We start from the raw sequence: 15,000 nt of genomic DNA, 5'->3' as shown, positions 1-15,000 counted from the left end.
CTGACCACTGTTACAGTAGATTGGATTGGATGTGGGTTGACATCTCAGGGTTAGGAGTAGGACCCAGGGTCCGAGCAGGGGACCCCACTGTGGAGTAGGCTCATAGCTCCTTCCCCTCCCAGCCCCTGTGGCCCTAGTGGTTCTCTGGACTCCTGGCCAGCTCACCGGGAAATTACTGCATTTCCTTCTCTCAGGGCTGTGGCTGTGGAAAGAACTTGTTTGCCTGGGCAGTGTGCACCTGCATGTGTGAATGTGCACATCTAGGGGTTTGTGATAGCAGTGATGGTGACAGCAGCCTCTCAGTTCCTCGAAGCCAAACATGTTCAAAATGCATGATCGTTCTGCACTCTAGCTCTCTACTGGTGAGAACTGCTCCCACTCACAGGCTCCGGGAGCCGGGCTGGCTCAATTGGTAGAGCATGGGAATCTTGCTCTCAGAGTTGTGAGTTGGAGACCCACGTTGGGTGTAGAATATACTTAAAAAAAAAAAAAAAAAAAAAAAAAGGAGCCAGGCTCAGGGAGGTTGAGTTATGTGTCCAGTATCATGTAACTGGTAAGTGGGAACTCCAGCCCAGGTGGCCTGAGCCCCGGCCATTATGCCTGTGGACATGGATGTGTACAGAGCTCAGTGGGCCTTGAGGGTGCAAGAATGCTTCTCTTCCCAAAAGGTGCTTCATCAAATAGGAATGAGCAGCACCTACTATCTGCCAGCCATTGTGCTGGGGTCACAGTGGTAACCCAGATGTTCAAAGTCCTTGCCTTTGTGGTGGGTGAGACAGACAATGAACAAACCCATGCCTAATGCTGAGGGTTGGAAGTAATTCTTGGTCATCTGAACATCCTCTTTTATGAAGTTTCTGTTAAAATCTTCTGCCCATTTTCCTATCAGGTTGTTCTTCAAATGTATTTTCTGTGTTATCAAGACAAATAATTTTTCTGTCTTTTAAGATATGCAATGACTGTTAAGCCACCCTTGCATCCCTGGAAGAACCCCATTTGTTCATGATTTTAATATCATTTTTATTTGATTTGCTAACTGTTTTTAAAAGTTAAAAGTCCCACCCAACATGGGCTTAAACTGACGACCCAGAGATTAGGAGTGGCATACTCTACCAACTGAGTCAGCCAGTCACCTCTGATTTAACATTTTGTTTAGGATATTTGTCTTTATGTTTATGAGAGATGCTGGTCTGTATTTTTCCTTTCTTATAATGTCCTTGTCAGGTTTTGGTATCAAAGTTATAGTGGCCTCATAAAAAGAGCTGGGAAGTGTTCTCTTTTTTCTACGCTCTAGGAGACAAGGTTTTGTTGTTTTTTGCTTTTTTTGTTAATTTTTTTAATGTTTATTTTTGAGAGAGGGAGACAGAACACAAGCAGGGGAGGGGCAAAGAGAGAGGGAGACACAGAATCTGAAGCAGGCTCCAGGCTCCAAAGTGTCAGCACAGAGCCCGATGTGGGGCTTTCGAACTCACAGTCTGCGAGATCATGACCTGAGCCAAAGTCAGACGCTTAACCAACTGAGCCACCCAGGCGCCCCTGTTGTTTTTTAAGATTGATGTTATTTTCTCTGTCTTTTTTAATGTTTCTTTATTTTGAGAGAGAGAGAGAGGAGAGAGAATGAGAACCAATGGGGGAGGGGAAGAGAGAGGGAAACAGAGGATCTGAAGTGGTCTCTGTGCTGACAGCAGAGAGCCCAATGTGGAGCTAGAACTCACGAAACCCGAGATCATGACCTGAGCCAAAGTCGGACGCTCAGCTGACTGAGACACCCAGGCGCCCAAGTTATTTTCTCTTTAAATGCTTGGAAAAATGTACTGGTTAAGGCTTTTGAGCTGGAGTTATTTGTGTATGTGTGTAAAGGTGTTAAACAATGGATTCTAAGGCCACCTGCCTTAAGCAGAGCAGGGACCTCAGGTCTGGGTTCTGCTCGGCCCATCTCCTGATAGCTGCCAGCAAGATTTGTGGGGGCACCTTCAGCCATGCAGTCTGCCACGGCTGAGACCCAGACCATCACCAACCATATGAAGCCACTACTGGAAGAGCAGGAAAAGAACAAGTTTGCTACTTTTAAGGCTGTGGAGTTCAGGAGCCAGGTGGTCATGGGGAGGAAATACTTCATCAAGGTTCAAGTTGATGATGATGAGTTTGTGCATATTTGAGTATTTGAAAGTCTTCCACAGGAAAACAAGCCCTTGGCCTGGTCCAACTATCAGACCCACAAAGCCAGCCATGACGAGCTGGCGTATTTCTAGTTCCCATTTTGAATAGGGCCTGTCTGTGTGGTTCTGTCCTCTGTGAATGTGTCTGGGATCATGAACAATGTGATTTCTACACTGGGCCACTTGAGGGTAGAGGGAGATGTCATGCACCTCTCCTAAGTTTCATTAGGAGAGACAAAGTCAACACAATTAATGATCTTAACTACTTTCAAAGAGGACTTGTATTCTCTTTAAATATATATTTTTAAATCTTTACAAACTTAAAAATAAATAAATACATAAACAAATAAATAAATAATGGATTCTATTACTTTCTTTTAGAGATTTTATTTTTAAGTAATCTGTACATCCAACTTGGGGTTCAAACTCATGACCCTGAGATCAAGAGTTCCATGCTCTGCGGACTGAGCTACTCAGGCACCCCAATAATGGATTCTATTTCTTTTTTTTTTTTTTTAATTTTTTTTTTTCAACGTTTATTTATTTTTGCGACAGAGAGAGACAGAGCATGAACGGGGGAGGGGCAGAGAGAGAGGGAGACACAGAATCAGAAACAGGCTCCAGGCTCCGAGCCATCAGCCCAAGAGCCCGACGCGGGGCTCGAACTCACGGACCGCGAGATCGTGACCTGGCTGAAGTCGGACGCTTAACCGACTGCGCCACCCAGGCGCCCCTCTATTTCTTTAATAAATATAAGACTATCACATTTTTATTTCTTCTTTTTATTTTTTATTTCTTCTTGTATCCATTTTAGTTAATTCTTTGCAAGGGATTTGTTCAGTTTATGCAAATTGTCACCTTTATTGACAGACAGTTGGTCAATACCATTTTCTTACTACCTTTTTAATGTCTGGGTCTGTAGTGAGTCCTCTTTCATTCCTGGTATTGGTGATTAGTGTTTTCTCTCTTTGTTCTTGACCAATCTTGATAGGGGTTTTATCAATTTTAGTGTCTTTTTGAAGAATCAACTTTAGTGTTGTTGATTTTCTTTATTATACATTTATAACCTTTTACACTAGTTTCTATTTTTATCTTGATTCTTCTACTTCTGTTGAGTTTGAGTTGCTTTTCAAAAAAAACTCATCTTGGGGCGCCTGGGTGGCGCAGTCGGTTAAGCGTCTGACTTCAGCCAGGTCACGATCTCACGGTCCGTGAGTTCGAGCCCCGTGTCGGGCTCTGGGCTGATGGCTCAGAGCCTGGAGCCTGTTTCCGATTCTGTGTCTCCCTCTCTCTCTGCCCCTCCCCTGTTCATGCTCTGTCTCTCTCTGTCCCAAAAATAAATAAACGTTGGAAAAAAAAAAAACTCATCTTGAGATACACAAATTATAAGATGGGTATGTAGGTTATTGATTTTTAAACTCTTTTCTGATACATCAAAGCTATCATTTTCCCTCAAAGTTTGGCTTAGATGCATTTCACAAGTTTTTTGCTGTTGTTGTGGCTATTTTCCCCCTAAATGTTTATATTTTTATTTTGAAAAAATTTTAAATCCACAGAAAAATGGAAAGAATGCCCATTTACCCTTCACTTAGGTTCACCAATTGTTAATATTTCACCTTGTTTTCTTTTTCTCATTCCATATATTATCTATTTATCTATTTTTATTAATTTTTAAAATATTTATTAATTTTTGAGAGAGAGAGAGAGAAACAGAGTGCGAGCAGGGGAGGGGCAGAGAGAGAGGGAGACACAGAATCTGAAGCAGGCTCCAGACACTGAGCTGTCAGCACAGAGCCCGATGTGGGTCTTGAACTCACGAACCGCAAGATCGTGACCTGCGCCGAAGTAGGATGCCTAAATGACTGAACCATCCAGGTGCCCCAATCTATCTATATGTTTTTAAAAGTAAGTTGCTTTAATCATGGCACTTTATCCCTAACTACTTAAGTATATATCTACTAAGAATAAGATATTCTCCTATATAACACTGATACCATTATCACGCTCAAGAAAATTTGATACCTCATCCAGTTCAAAATTTCCCAATTGATCCAATAATTCTATCATCTATTTTCTTCCTTCCCTCCTGTCTATCATCTATCATCTATCTTCTACTTATCTCTTTACATCCAGTATCCAATCAATGATTATCATGTTTCTTTAGTCTTATTTAATCTAGAACTTCCCCCTGCTTCTTTATTTTTATTTTATTTATTTATTTATTTTAGAGGACAGAGTGTGTGAGCGGGGGAGAGGGGTTGGGGTGGGGGGAGAGAGAGAGAGAGACAGGAGGGGGGAGAAAAATCTTAGCAGGTTCCACACTTATGGAGCCTGATGCGGGGCTTTATCTCACAACCCTGGGATCACGATCTGAGCCAAAATCAAGAGTTGGTCACTCAACCAAATGAGCCACCCAGGTGCCCCTTCTCTGCCTCTTTAAAAGAAATGAACAAACAATTGATCTTCTATGATATTAACGTTTTTAAGGAAACCAGTCCAGTTGTATCACAGTCTTGTTTCACAATCTTGGTTTGTCTAGTATTGTCTATTGTCTATTATTTCTTTCTTTTAATCTTTAAAAATTTTTTGATATTTGTTTTTGAGGGGGGGAGGGGCAGAGAGAGAGAAGAGGATACAGAAGATCCGAAGTGGGTTCTGTGCTGACAGCGGAGACCCCCGATGCAGGCCTCGAGCTCATGAGTCATGAGATCATGATCTGAGCTGAAGTCGGACGCTTAACCGATTGAGCCACCCAGGCGCTCCTCTAATTATTTCTTCATGATCAGATCCAGGTTAAACACAAAGGATCTCCTATCATTGGTGATGCTAAGTTGGATCACATCGTAAAAGTGGTATCTTCCAGATCCCTCCACTCTAAGGGGTAGTTCCCTGTTAAATAAGTAGCATATGGTTTGATACTTTGAGACCAGGCGAGTATCCTTTTATTAAACAACACTTGACCCCATGTTTTAGCATCTGTTTTGGTCCTTGTCTGAATAAATAAATTTGTGTTGCAAAAAGGTGATTTCTAAACCTGTCATTTCTTCAACATTCATTAGCTGGCATATCCCCTCTTACCCAACCTAGATGTTCTTGAGTATCACTATTGACTCAAGGATTGTCTTTTTAATGTATTTTTTAATTAAAAACTTTTTTTCCAATGTTTATTTATTTTTGGAAGAGAGAGAGAGAGAGCAAGTGGGGGAGGGGCAGAGAGAAGGAGACACAGAATCCAAAGCAGGCTGATGGCTCTGAGCTGTCAGCACAGAGCCCGATGTGGGGCTTGAACCAGGAGCCATGAGATCATGACCTGAGCCAAAGTCGGACGCCTACCTGACTGAGCCACCCAGGCACCCCTCAAGGATTGTCTTAATTCAATATGTTATAATCGAACATTGTTATTGTTTTTGATGCCCAAACTGTTACAGATTTGACCAAAGAGAGCCCCTCTAAGCCAACAACTATGTTCTTTTACACAAATCCATTAGTCTTAGAAAATTTTCTTGACTTCTAGCCCAAAATGTTCCAGGATCTGCTTGTATATCCCCTCAGCCAGATCTGAAATCAGGAATTAGTAGATTATGGTATTTCAGAAACCAAGATTTAAGTGCTAGGAGTGTTCACTGATATGGAGAAGCCATTGCTTCTATGATGTGTCAATGCATAGAACCAGAAGAAACATACAAATGCCATGAGTCTCTACTGAGACCTCCAGTTCAGATCCACCATGATAGGCTTCTTCTCATTTTCCTCTCATTTTCCTCTCATCTGTGTGTCTCCTCTACCATGGTAAGAGAAGTTCCCATCAAATATATTTACTTACTCATTCTATCCCCAAGTACTCACAAAATAGTCTCCAAGTTAATTCAATAGTATCACTCAATGAATCTAAGTAAAGTTTGAGATCTCTTTGCATGGTTTTGTTGTTGTTGTGTTTGTCTTTAGCCTATATCCCACAAAAGATGTATGGTACAATTAAATTTTTTTCCTATGTGGTTATCAGTTCAATATATGTTAGCTTAATTTTTTTTCAGTTCATATTCAATGTTAGGGTTTCCTTTTTCATCCTTTTTGTTTTAATTTTATTTTTGAATACAAGTCAAAACTATGTAAAAAGATATCCTCAAAGATCTCATTCACCTTACCTTCATTCTGTTCCTATTCAGTCTTTGAGAGGGAATCATTTTCATTTGTGTCTGATTTATTTTTCCTGTTTTTTTTTAAATTTATATATCTCCTTTTCATTTTCTTTTTCTTTCTTTGCTATTATGTCTGTTTTTTTTTTTTTTTTTTTTGCAAAACAAGAAAATATATCACTTACTTTCTCTTTTTGGCATAGCTTTTAATATCAAGAGGCTTGTATTTTTGCTCTAATGATTATTATATTTCTGTTGGTATCTTTATTGTATGTTATATATTATATGTAATTACAATATTAGATATATAAATATGATACTTGTAGCTCTCCTACTTTTTTTGGGATATTCTCTATTTGCTCCTCTGATGGTTAAACTAGGCTATGGTGCCCAGTAATTTGGTCAAATACTAGTCTAGATGTTGCTCTCAAGGTATTTTATAGATGTGATTAACATTTCATTCAGTTGACTTTAAAACAGATCATCCCGCAACCTGGGTGGGCCATGGCCAATCAGTTGAAGACCGGAACTACAAAAACAGGTTTCTGGGAAAAGAATCTGTAACATAAAAATCCTGAGTTTCCATCCTTCTGACCTGCCCTACAGATTTTGAACTTGCCAGCCTCTGCAATAACATGAACCAATTCCTCAAAATAAAAATCTTTATGTCTATCCTATTGGACTGATAGAATTCCCTACCATGGGTAATACTGAAATTACCTGGAAACCTCTTCTTCCCCTTGTTTTTTCTCTCTCCCAAGATAGGATCTGAAGGGATATGGGATATCTTCTTACTCTTAGTTAATACCTATCATTCTATCAAACCTTATTCTATTTCTTATACAGCCTCTTTCTTCTCACTCCCATCTTCCTTTTTGTATCCACACAATAGGCCTCACCATCCATAACAGCTTTAGCTGTTTCTACCACTTTTTTAGTTAATTTTCTCTCTTCCCACCAAATGAGTTTTCTTTCCACAGAATCATTAAAAGGAAATTTTTCATTGGTTCATTTAACCCATCTACACATCCAATTTCATGTGTAAGAACACAGGCACATTTTACTTTTATCAATACCGGGGGGTCTGTAAACCAAAGAGTATTTTTTTAATGTTTATTTATTTTTGAGAGAGAGAGAAAGGGAGAGAGAGAGAGAGAGGGGAGGAGGAGAGGGGCAGAGAGAGAGGGGGACAGAAGATTCCAAGTGGGCTTTGTGCTGACAGCCAAGAGCCTGATGCGGGGCTCGAACTCACCAACTATGAGATCATGGCCTGAGCTATAAAGTGAGGCGCTTAACCAACTGAGCCATCCAGATGCCTCCAAAGAGTTTTTTCTTTTAAATTGTCATTTGACTGGCCCATAAGTAAAAGACAACAGTCATGTCCTCAAAGCCATATCTCCAATCCATTTTTTATGGTTGTGCTATACCTACATCTTCAGAACAAGAGCCATTAAATTGCTGTACTAATTCCATTACAACCATCATTTTTAGTTTTAGGTCTACATGTAAATATATATTTAATTATTACTCCCACTCATGTCCAAGTCTTTCCAGTTATTTTGGTTCTGAAGTTTGCTTTTTATTAGATTCTTCAGGAAGCGTTCTTGGGGAAAATACTCACTGAGTTCTTGCATGTTTATTTTTTTTTTCTTCCAAGTCTTTATTTAGATTCAAGTCAGTTAACATATGGTATAATGCTGGTCTCAAGAGTAGAATTTAAGGATTCATAACTTACATATACCGCCTAGTGCTCACTACAAGTGCCCTCCTTAACGTCTATCACTCATTTAGCTCCCCCCACCCCACCTTTCCTCCAGCAATGCTCAGTTTGTTCTCTATAATTGAGTCTCATGGTCTGCCTCCCTCTCTGTTTTTATCTTATTTTATTTTTCCTTCCCCTCTCCTATGTTCATCTGTTTTGCTTCTTAAATTCCACATATGAGTGAAATCATATGATCTTTGTCTTTTTCTTTTTTTTTTAATTTTTTTAATGTTTATTTATTTTTGAGAGACAGAGAGAGAGACAACATGAGCAGGGGAGGGGCAGAGAAATAGGGAGACACAGAATCTGAAGCAGGTTCCAGGCTCTGAGCTGTCAGCACAGAGCCCGACGCAGGACTCAAACTCACGAACCATGAGATCATGACCTGAGCCGAAGTGGACGCTTAACTGACTAAGCCACCCAAGCACCTGGTTTTTGTCTTTTTCTGACTGACTTATTTCGCTTAGCATAATACACTCTAGTTCCACCTATGTCGTTGCAAATGACAAGATTTCATTCTTTTTGATCACCAAGTAATATTTCCATTGTGTATATATATACACCACATCTTCTTTATCCATTCATCAGGGCTTTATTCATTCATTGGGCTCTTTCCATAATTTGGCTATTGTTGCTAGTGCTGCTATAAACATTTTTGTTGTCTGATTGCTGAGGCTAGGACTTCCAGTACTATCTTGAACAGTGGTGACAGTGGACATCCGTGTTGTAGTCCTGACCTTGGGGAAAAAGCTCTCAGTTTTTCCCCCTTGAGGACGATATTAGCTGTGGGTCTTTCATATATGGCCTTTATGATGTTGAGGGATGTTCCATCTATTCCTACTTTTTTGAGGGTTTTTATCAAGATTAGATGCTGTATTTTGTCAAAAGCTTTTTCTTCATCTATTGAGGGGATAATGTGGTTCTTATACTTTCTTGTACTAATGTGGTGTGTCACATTGGTTGATCTGTGAATATTGAACTACCACTACAGCCCAGGAATAAACCCCACTTGATCATGGTGAATAATTCTTTTAATGTACTGTTGGAGTCAATTTGCTAGTATCTTGCTGAGAATTTTTGCATTCGTGTTCATTGGGGATATTGGTCTATAATTCTCCTTGTCTGGTCCTTGTCATTATAATTGGTCCTTGTCTGGTTTTGGAATCAAGCTAATGAAGTTTTCCTTCCATTTATATTTTTTAGAACAGTTTCAGAAGAATAGGTATTAATTCTTCTTTAAATGTCTGATAGAATTCCCCTGGGAAGTCATCTGGCCCTGGACACTTGTTTGTTGGGAGATTTTTGATTACTGATTCAGTTTCTTTGCTGATTATGGGTCGGTTCAAATTTCTCTTTCTTCCTGTTTTGGTTTTGGTTGTTTATATGTTTCTAGGAATGTATCAACTTCTTCTCAGATTGCCCAATTTGTTTATAAATAATTGCTCATAATATTCTAATTGTACTTCTGTGGTGTTGATTGTGATCTCTCTTCTTAAATTTTGTGATTTTATTTATTTGGGTCCTTTCTCTTCATCTTAAGTCTGGCTAGGAGTTTACCAATTTTGCTAATTCTTTCTTTCTTTCTTTCTTTCTTTCTTTCTTTCTTTCATTTTATTTTTTTATGTTTATTTAGTTTTTGAGAGAGACAGAGCACGAGTGGTGGAGGGGCAGAGAGAGAGGGAGACACAGAATTGGAAGCAGGCTCCAGGCTCTGAGCTGCCAGCACAGAGCCCGACACAGGGCTCAAACCCATAAACCGTGAGATCATGACCTGAGCTGAAGCTGGACACTCAACTGACTGAGCCACCCAGGCACCCCACTAATTCTTTCAAAGAATCAGCTCCTAGTTTCAATCTGTTCTGTTTCTTTTTATTTCTATATCATTTATTTCTGCTCTAATCTTTATTATTTCTTTCTTCTGCTGGTTTTAGGCTTGATTTGCTGTTCTTTTTCCAGTTCCTTAGATGTAAGACTAGGTTGTGTATTTTAGACATTTCTTGCTTCTTGACGAAGACCTGTATTGCTGCACACTTCCCTCTTATGACCACCTTTGCTGTGTCCCAAGGTTTTAGAATGTTGTATTTTCATTTTCATTTTCTTCTATGTATTTTCAAATTTCTTCTTTAATTTCCTGGTTAACCCATTCATTCTTTAGTAGGATTTTCTTTAACCTCCATGTATTTGTGGTCTTTCCAAATTTTTTCTTGTGGTTGACTTCAAGTTTCATAGCATTGTGGTCTGAAAATATGCATGGTATGCACTGGTTGAGACTTGATTTGTAACCCAGTATGTGATCTATTTTGGAGAATGTTTCGTGTGCACTCAAAAAGAATGTGTATTCTGCTGCTTTAGGATGAAATTCTCTAAATATATCTGCTAAGTCCATCTGGTCCAGTGTGTCATTCAAAGCCATTGTTTCCTTGTTGAACTTCTGCTTAGATACATCTATTGCTATAAGTGGGGTTTTAAAGTCCCCTACTATTATTGCATTATTATCAATGAGTTTCTTTAAGTTTCTTATTAATTGATTTATATACTTGGCTTCTTCCAAATTGGGGCATAAATATTCATGATTGTTAGCTCTTCTTACTGGATAGACCCCTTTACTGTGATATAATCTCTTTTTGCAGTCTTTGTTTTAAAATTTAGTTTGTCTGATATAAGTAGGCGACTCTAGCTTTCTTTTGATGTCCACTAGCATAATAAATGGTTCTCCATCCCCTCCCTTTCTATCTGGAGGTGACTTTAGGTCTAAAATGAGTCTTTTGTAAGCAACATATCAACGGGGCTTGTTTTTTTAATACATTCTGATACCCTATGTCTTTTTTTAAAAATTTTTTTTCAATGTTTATTTATTTTTGGGACAGAGAGAGACAGAGCATGAACGGGGGAGGGGCAGAGAGAGAGGGAGACACAGAATCGGAAACAGGCTCCAGGCTCTGAGCCATCAGCCCAGAACCTGACGCGGGGCTCGAACTCATGGACCGCGGTGACCTGGCTGAAGTCGGACGCTTAACCGACCGCACCACCCAGGCGCCCCTGATACCCTATGTCTTGATTGGAGCATTTAGTCTATTTACATTTAGAGTAATTGTTGATATATATTAATTTAGTGCCATTGTATTACCTATAAAGTAATAGTTCCTGTAGATTGTCTCTGTTCCCTTCTAGTCTTTGTTGATTTGGTCTCTCTTTCCCACTGAAAGAGTCCCCTTTAATATTTCTTGCAGGGCTGGTTTAGCGGTCATGAACTCCTTTAGGTTTTGCTTGTCTTGGAAACTCCTTACTCTCCTTCTATTCTGAGTAACAACCTTGCTGGATAAAGTATTCTTGGCTGCCTATTTTTCCCACTTAGCACATTTAATATGTAACGCCACTCCCTTCTGGCCTGTCAAGTCTGTGGACAGGTCTGCTGCAAACCTTATGTATCTGCCCTTTTAAGTTAAGGACCTTTTGTCCTTAGCTTTCAGAATTCTCTTTGTCAACTTTCACTGTGATATGTCTTGGTGTTGGCATGCTTTGGTGATTTTGAGGGGAGTTTTCTGTGCCTCTTGGACTTGAATGCCTGTTTCTTTCCCCAGACTAGGGAAGTTCTCAGCTATAATTTGTTCAAATAAACCTTCTGTCACTTTTTCCTGCTCTTCTGGGATTCTTATGATAGGGATATTATTGTGCTTTATAGAATCACTGAATTCCCTAAGTCTATATTTGTGATCTAATAGTTTTTTTTCCCTCTTCTTTTCAGGTTCATTATTTCCCATAACTTAATCTTTTATATCACCTATCCATTCCTCTGCTTCTTCCATCCTCATTGTGAGGATCCAGTCAATTTTGCATCTCAGTTAAAGCATTTTTTAATTGGGCCTGACTAGTTTTTAGGTCTTTTGTCTCTGCAGCAAGAGTTTCTCTGGTGTCTTCTATGCTTTCAAGCCCAGATAGTACTCTTATGATTGTAGCTCTAAATTCTTGTTCAGGTATATTGCTTATGTCTGTTTTGAGTACGTCCCTGGCTGTGGTTTCTTTTTTCTTTCTTTTGGGGAGAATTTCTCCTTCTTGTCATTTTGTCTAGCTTTTTGCCTTTTGTGTGTTATGAAAACTTGTTATTTTTCCTGTTCCTGAGAGTAATGCTCTATAAGAAGAGGTCATACACTGTCCAGGAACTGCCAGGTCAGGAAGTGTTTCTGGTGTATGCTGTGTGCACTCTGCTGTTGTGATTTGTCTGCTCTTTTCTCCACATCAGCCCTCTGCAGAGCTCTTCCTTGGTTGCAGTGGGGAGTGTTTGGACCTTTGACTAGGTGTGCTTTGAGTTGTTAAAATAAACCTTTTTTTTTTTAAAGACTGTTCCAAAAAAAGAGAAAGGAAAAGGAACAAAAAACCCAAACAAGCAAACAAACAGACCAAAAACTGTATGCCTGATTCCAAAGAAAAAAAAAGAAAGGAAGGAAGGAAGGAAGGAAGGAAAAAGCCTGGTCCTATTTCCATCAGAACTGAAGCTGATGCTTTGGGGCACTCTATGATCAGTAGACTCGGTGCATGTGTGGGGCTTGTGTTGGTCCTCTTGAGGAGAGGCCCACTGTGCTGGCTCAGTCAGACCTGCCCTAGTGAAGGTGCACCTGCAGGGCACAGCAGGGTGGGTTTTGGTGTAAGCAGCTCCAGCCTCCACTGGGAGTGTTCTGTTGCTTGCTGAAGTCCAACAGTGCTGGTGGGTGAGGGAAGATGACATCACTCTGCTCTCTTATTGCAGGGTAGAGAAGCTGGTGTCCATGCTGTTCAGGTAGCCCTCACAGACAAGTGAACAATCTCCCCTCCTGTGTTCCAGGCTTCCTTCAGATCTCCCAGTGAAACCCAGGGGATCCCTACACCATGATGTCCATTCCTGGGCTTCTGCCTTCCTTCTCCACAGGAGCACCACTGCCTGCCCAGATCTACTCCACTGAATGGCGCAGACTTCTAAATGCTCAGATTTTGAGCTCCACTGTTTGCAAAAACTTCCGATAATCAGTTCCTCTTGATTCTCCAGTCAATGGTTTCAGGGAAGAAGTATTTTTCTTGTGTGGGCCTGATGTGCAGTTCTCTCTTCCCTTCTCTCCTCTCCACGAAAGGGGCTCCCTTCTCACCTCGGCGCCGTGGCTTTTCTCTCCCCCAGTTCACATCTCAGCATCTTGTACCTGTCACGTTCTCTCCCTCTAATTGGGCAGGTTGTTCTCTTAATCCTCAGATTGATTTCATAGGTGTTCAAAATGATTTGATGTTCATCTAGCTGTGTTTGAGGGATGAGGCAAGCCTGGGGTCCCCTTACTACTCTGCCATCTTAACTCTCTCCCTCTTGCACGTTTATAACAGTTTGTGGCCTTTGTAGGTGATGGTCAGTTGAGATGGATATAAAATCTTTGGTTCACGTTTTCTTTCCTTGAATGTGTTGATTATAACACTTCACCATCCCTGGAACAAAGCATTGGTGTTGAAAAGTCTGATGACAATCTTATTTTCTTTCTCTTCTAGAAGAGTCTTTTTATCTATATTCCCAAATAATTATTAATTGTTATTGAAGTCCAAAAGGTTTATTAGAATATATCTCAGTGTTGGCTATTCTGAATTGATTTTCCCACATAGTGGAGTGCCTTTTTCAATACAGAGTAAATTTTGTGGGTTTTTTTTCCCTTTAAATTATGAAAGTTATCTTGAATTATAGTATTTATTACTTATTCTGTCCCATAGATTTGGCTTTCTGCCTTGGGACTCCTATTATGTTTGTGTTTGATCTTCTTTGCCTGTCTTTTGTATTTTAAAATCTCTTTTTCATTTATTTTTGATTTAAAAAATTCTCCCCTTTTTATCTTCTCTTTCTTTTTAAAAAATGTTTATTTTTGAAAGAGAGAGAGAGAGAACACAAGAAGGGGAGGGGCAGAGAGAGAGGGAGAGAGAGAATCTCAAGCAGGCCCCATGCTGCCAGAACAGAGCCTGACATGGGGCTCGAACCCATGAACTGTGAGATCATGACCTGAGCTGAAATCAAGTGTCAGACAACCAACTGAGCCACCCAGGTGCCCCATCTTTTAAAAAAAACTTTTAATGTTTATTTACTTTGAGAGAGAGAGAGGGAGAAAAAGAGAGAGAGAGAGAGAGAGAGAGAGAGAGAGAAAGAATGAGCAAGTGGGGAGAGGCAGAGAGGGGAGAGAAAAATCTCAAGCAGGTTCCACACTGTCATTGCAGAGCCTGATGCGAGGCTCCATCCCACAAACCGTGAGATCATGATCTGAGCTGAAATTGAGTCAGATGCTTAACCAAATGAGCCGCCCAGGTGACCCTCATGTTCTCTTTCTTTTAAGGAACCTCTGTAGGCATTTGCCCTGTGTTTGTGCTTAGCCTTCATTTCAGGGAATTTTTTCTTTTATGTTTTATTCTTTCTTGAGTTCTATAATTTTGTTTTTTTTAAGTCATCTTTTCTAGTCTCTTCATTTGCAGTTTTTCTAATTCTGATGTATGCTGTCCCTTCATTGCTTCTATACCTCTTTTAATTTATTTTGGCACATTTTGAAATATTAAGTTGCCATTTACATCTGCTTTGTAGGCTCGTCTTTTTAGCATGCCTCCATGGATCATTATGCTGCTCCTTATTATCTTTTTTTCTTATAACAGTTCTGTATGGGGTATGACTTCAACATGTTTTATTATCCATGGTAAAGCAAGATGAATTTTCCTGTACTTTTAGGCTGGAAGGCAGGTCAAAATAGCTTTTATTACTTCATAGCTCTTGAATTCCTTCTGCTGTTTTCACAAAATGATTGGAAAAATATATGTGGTCTCCAACTTATTGACAATTGTGTTCTCTTTCTTTTGCCTCTGTGGTTCCTGTCCTGTTCAATTTGCTTCTACTACAGTAGCCTCTCATCAGGGCAGGGCTCTCTGCCCTGGAGGAGGGTGTTGGTTTATTCATTTTGAG

At 39.9% G+C, this 15,000-nt stretch overlaps 1 protein-coding gene and 1 pseudogene across 1 annotated transcript in view; both read left to right on the top strand.

Annotated features, from left to right (window-relative positions):
- GGT5 (gamma-glutamyltransferase 5) overlaps nt 1–15,000 on the top strand; it is a 30,641-nt gene that overhangs the window by 3,311 nt on the left and 12,330 nt on the right. The window lies entirely within an intron of this gene.
- On the top strand, nt 597–2,504 carry LOC122470901 (annotated as a pseudogene).

Source organism: Prionailurus bengalensis, chromosome D3, assembly GCF_016509475.1.
Source record: "Prionailurus bengalensis isolate Pbe53 chromosome D3, Fcat_Pben_1.1_paternal_pri, whole genome shotgun sequence".
Lineage (NCBI taxonomy): Eukaryota > Metazoa > Chordata > Mammalia > Carnivora > Felidae > Prionailurus > Prionailurus bengalensis.
This window is presented reverse-complemented; position numbering and strand designations above follow the sequence as displayed.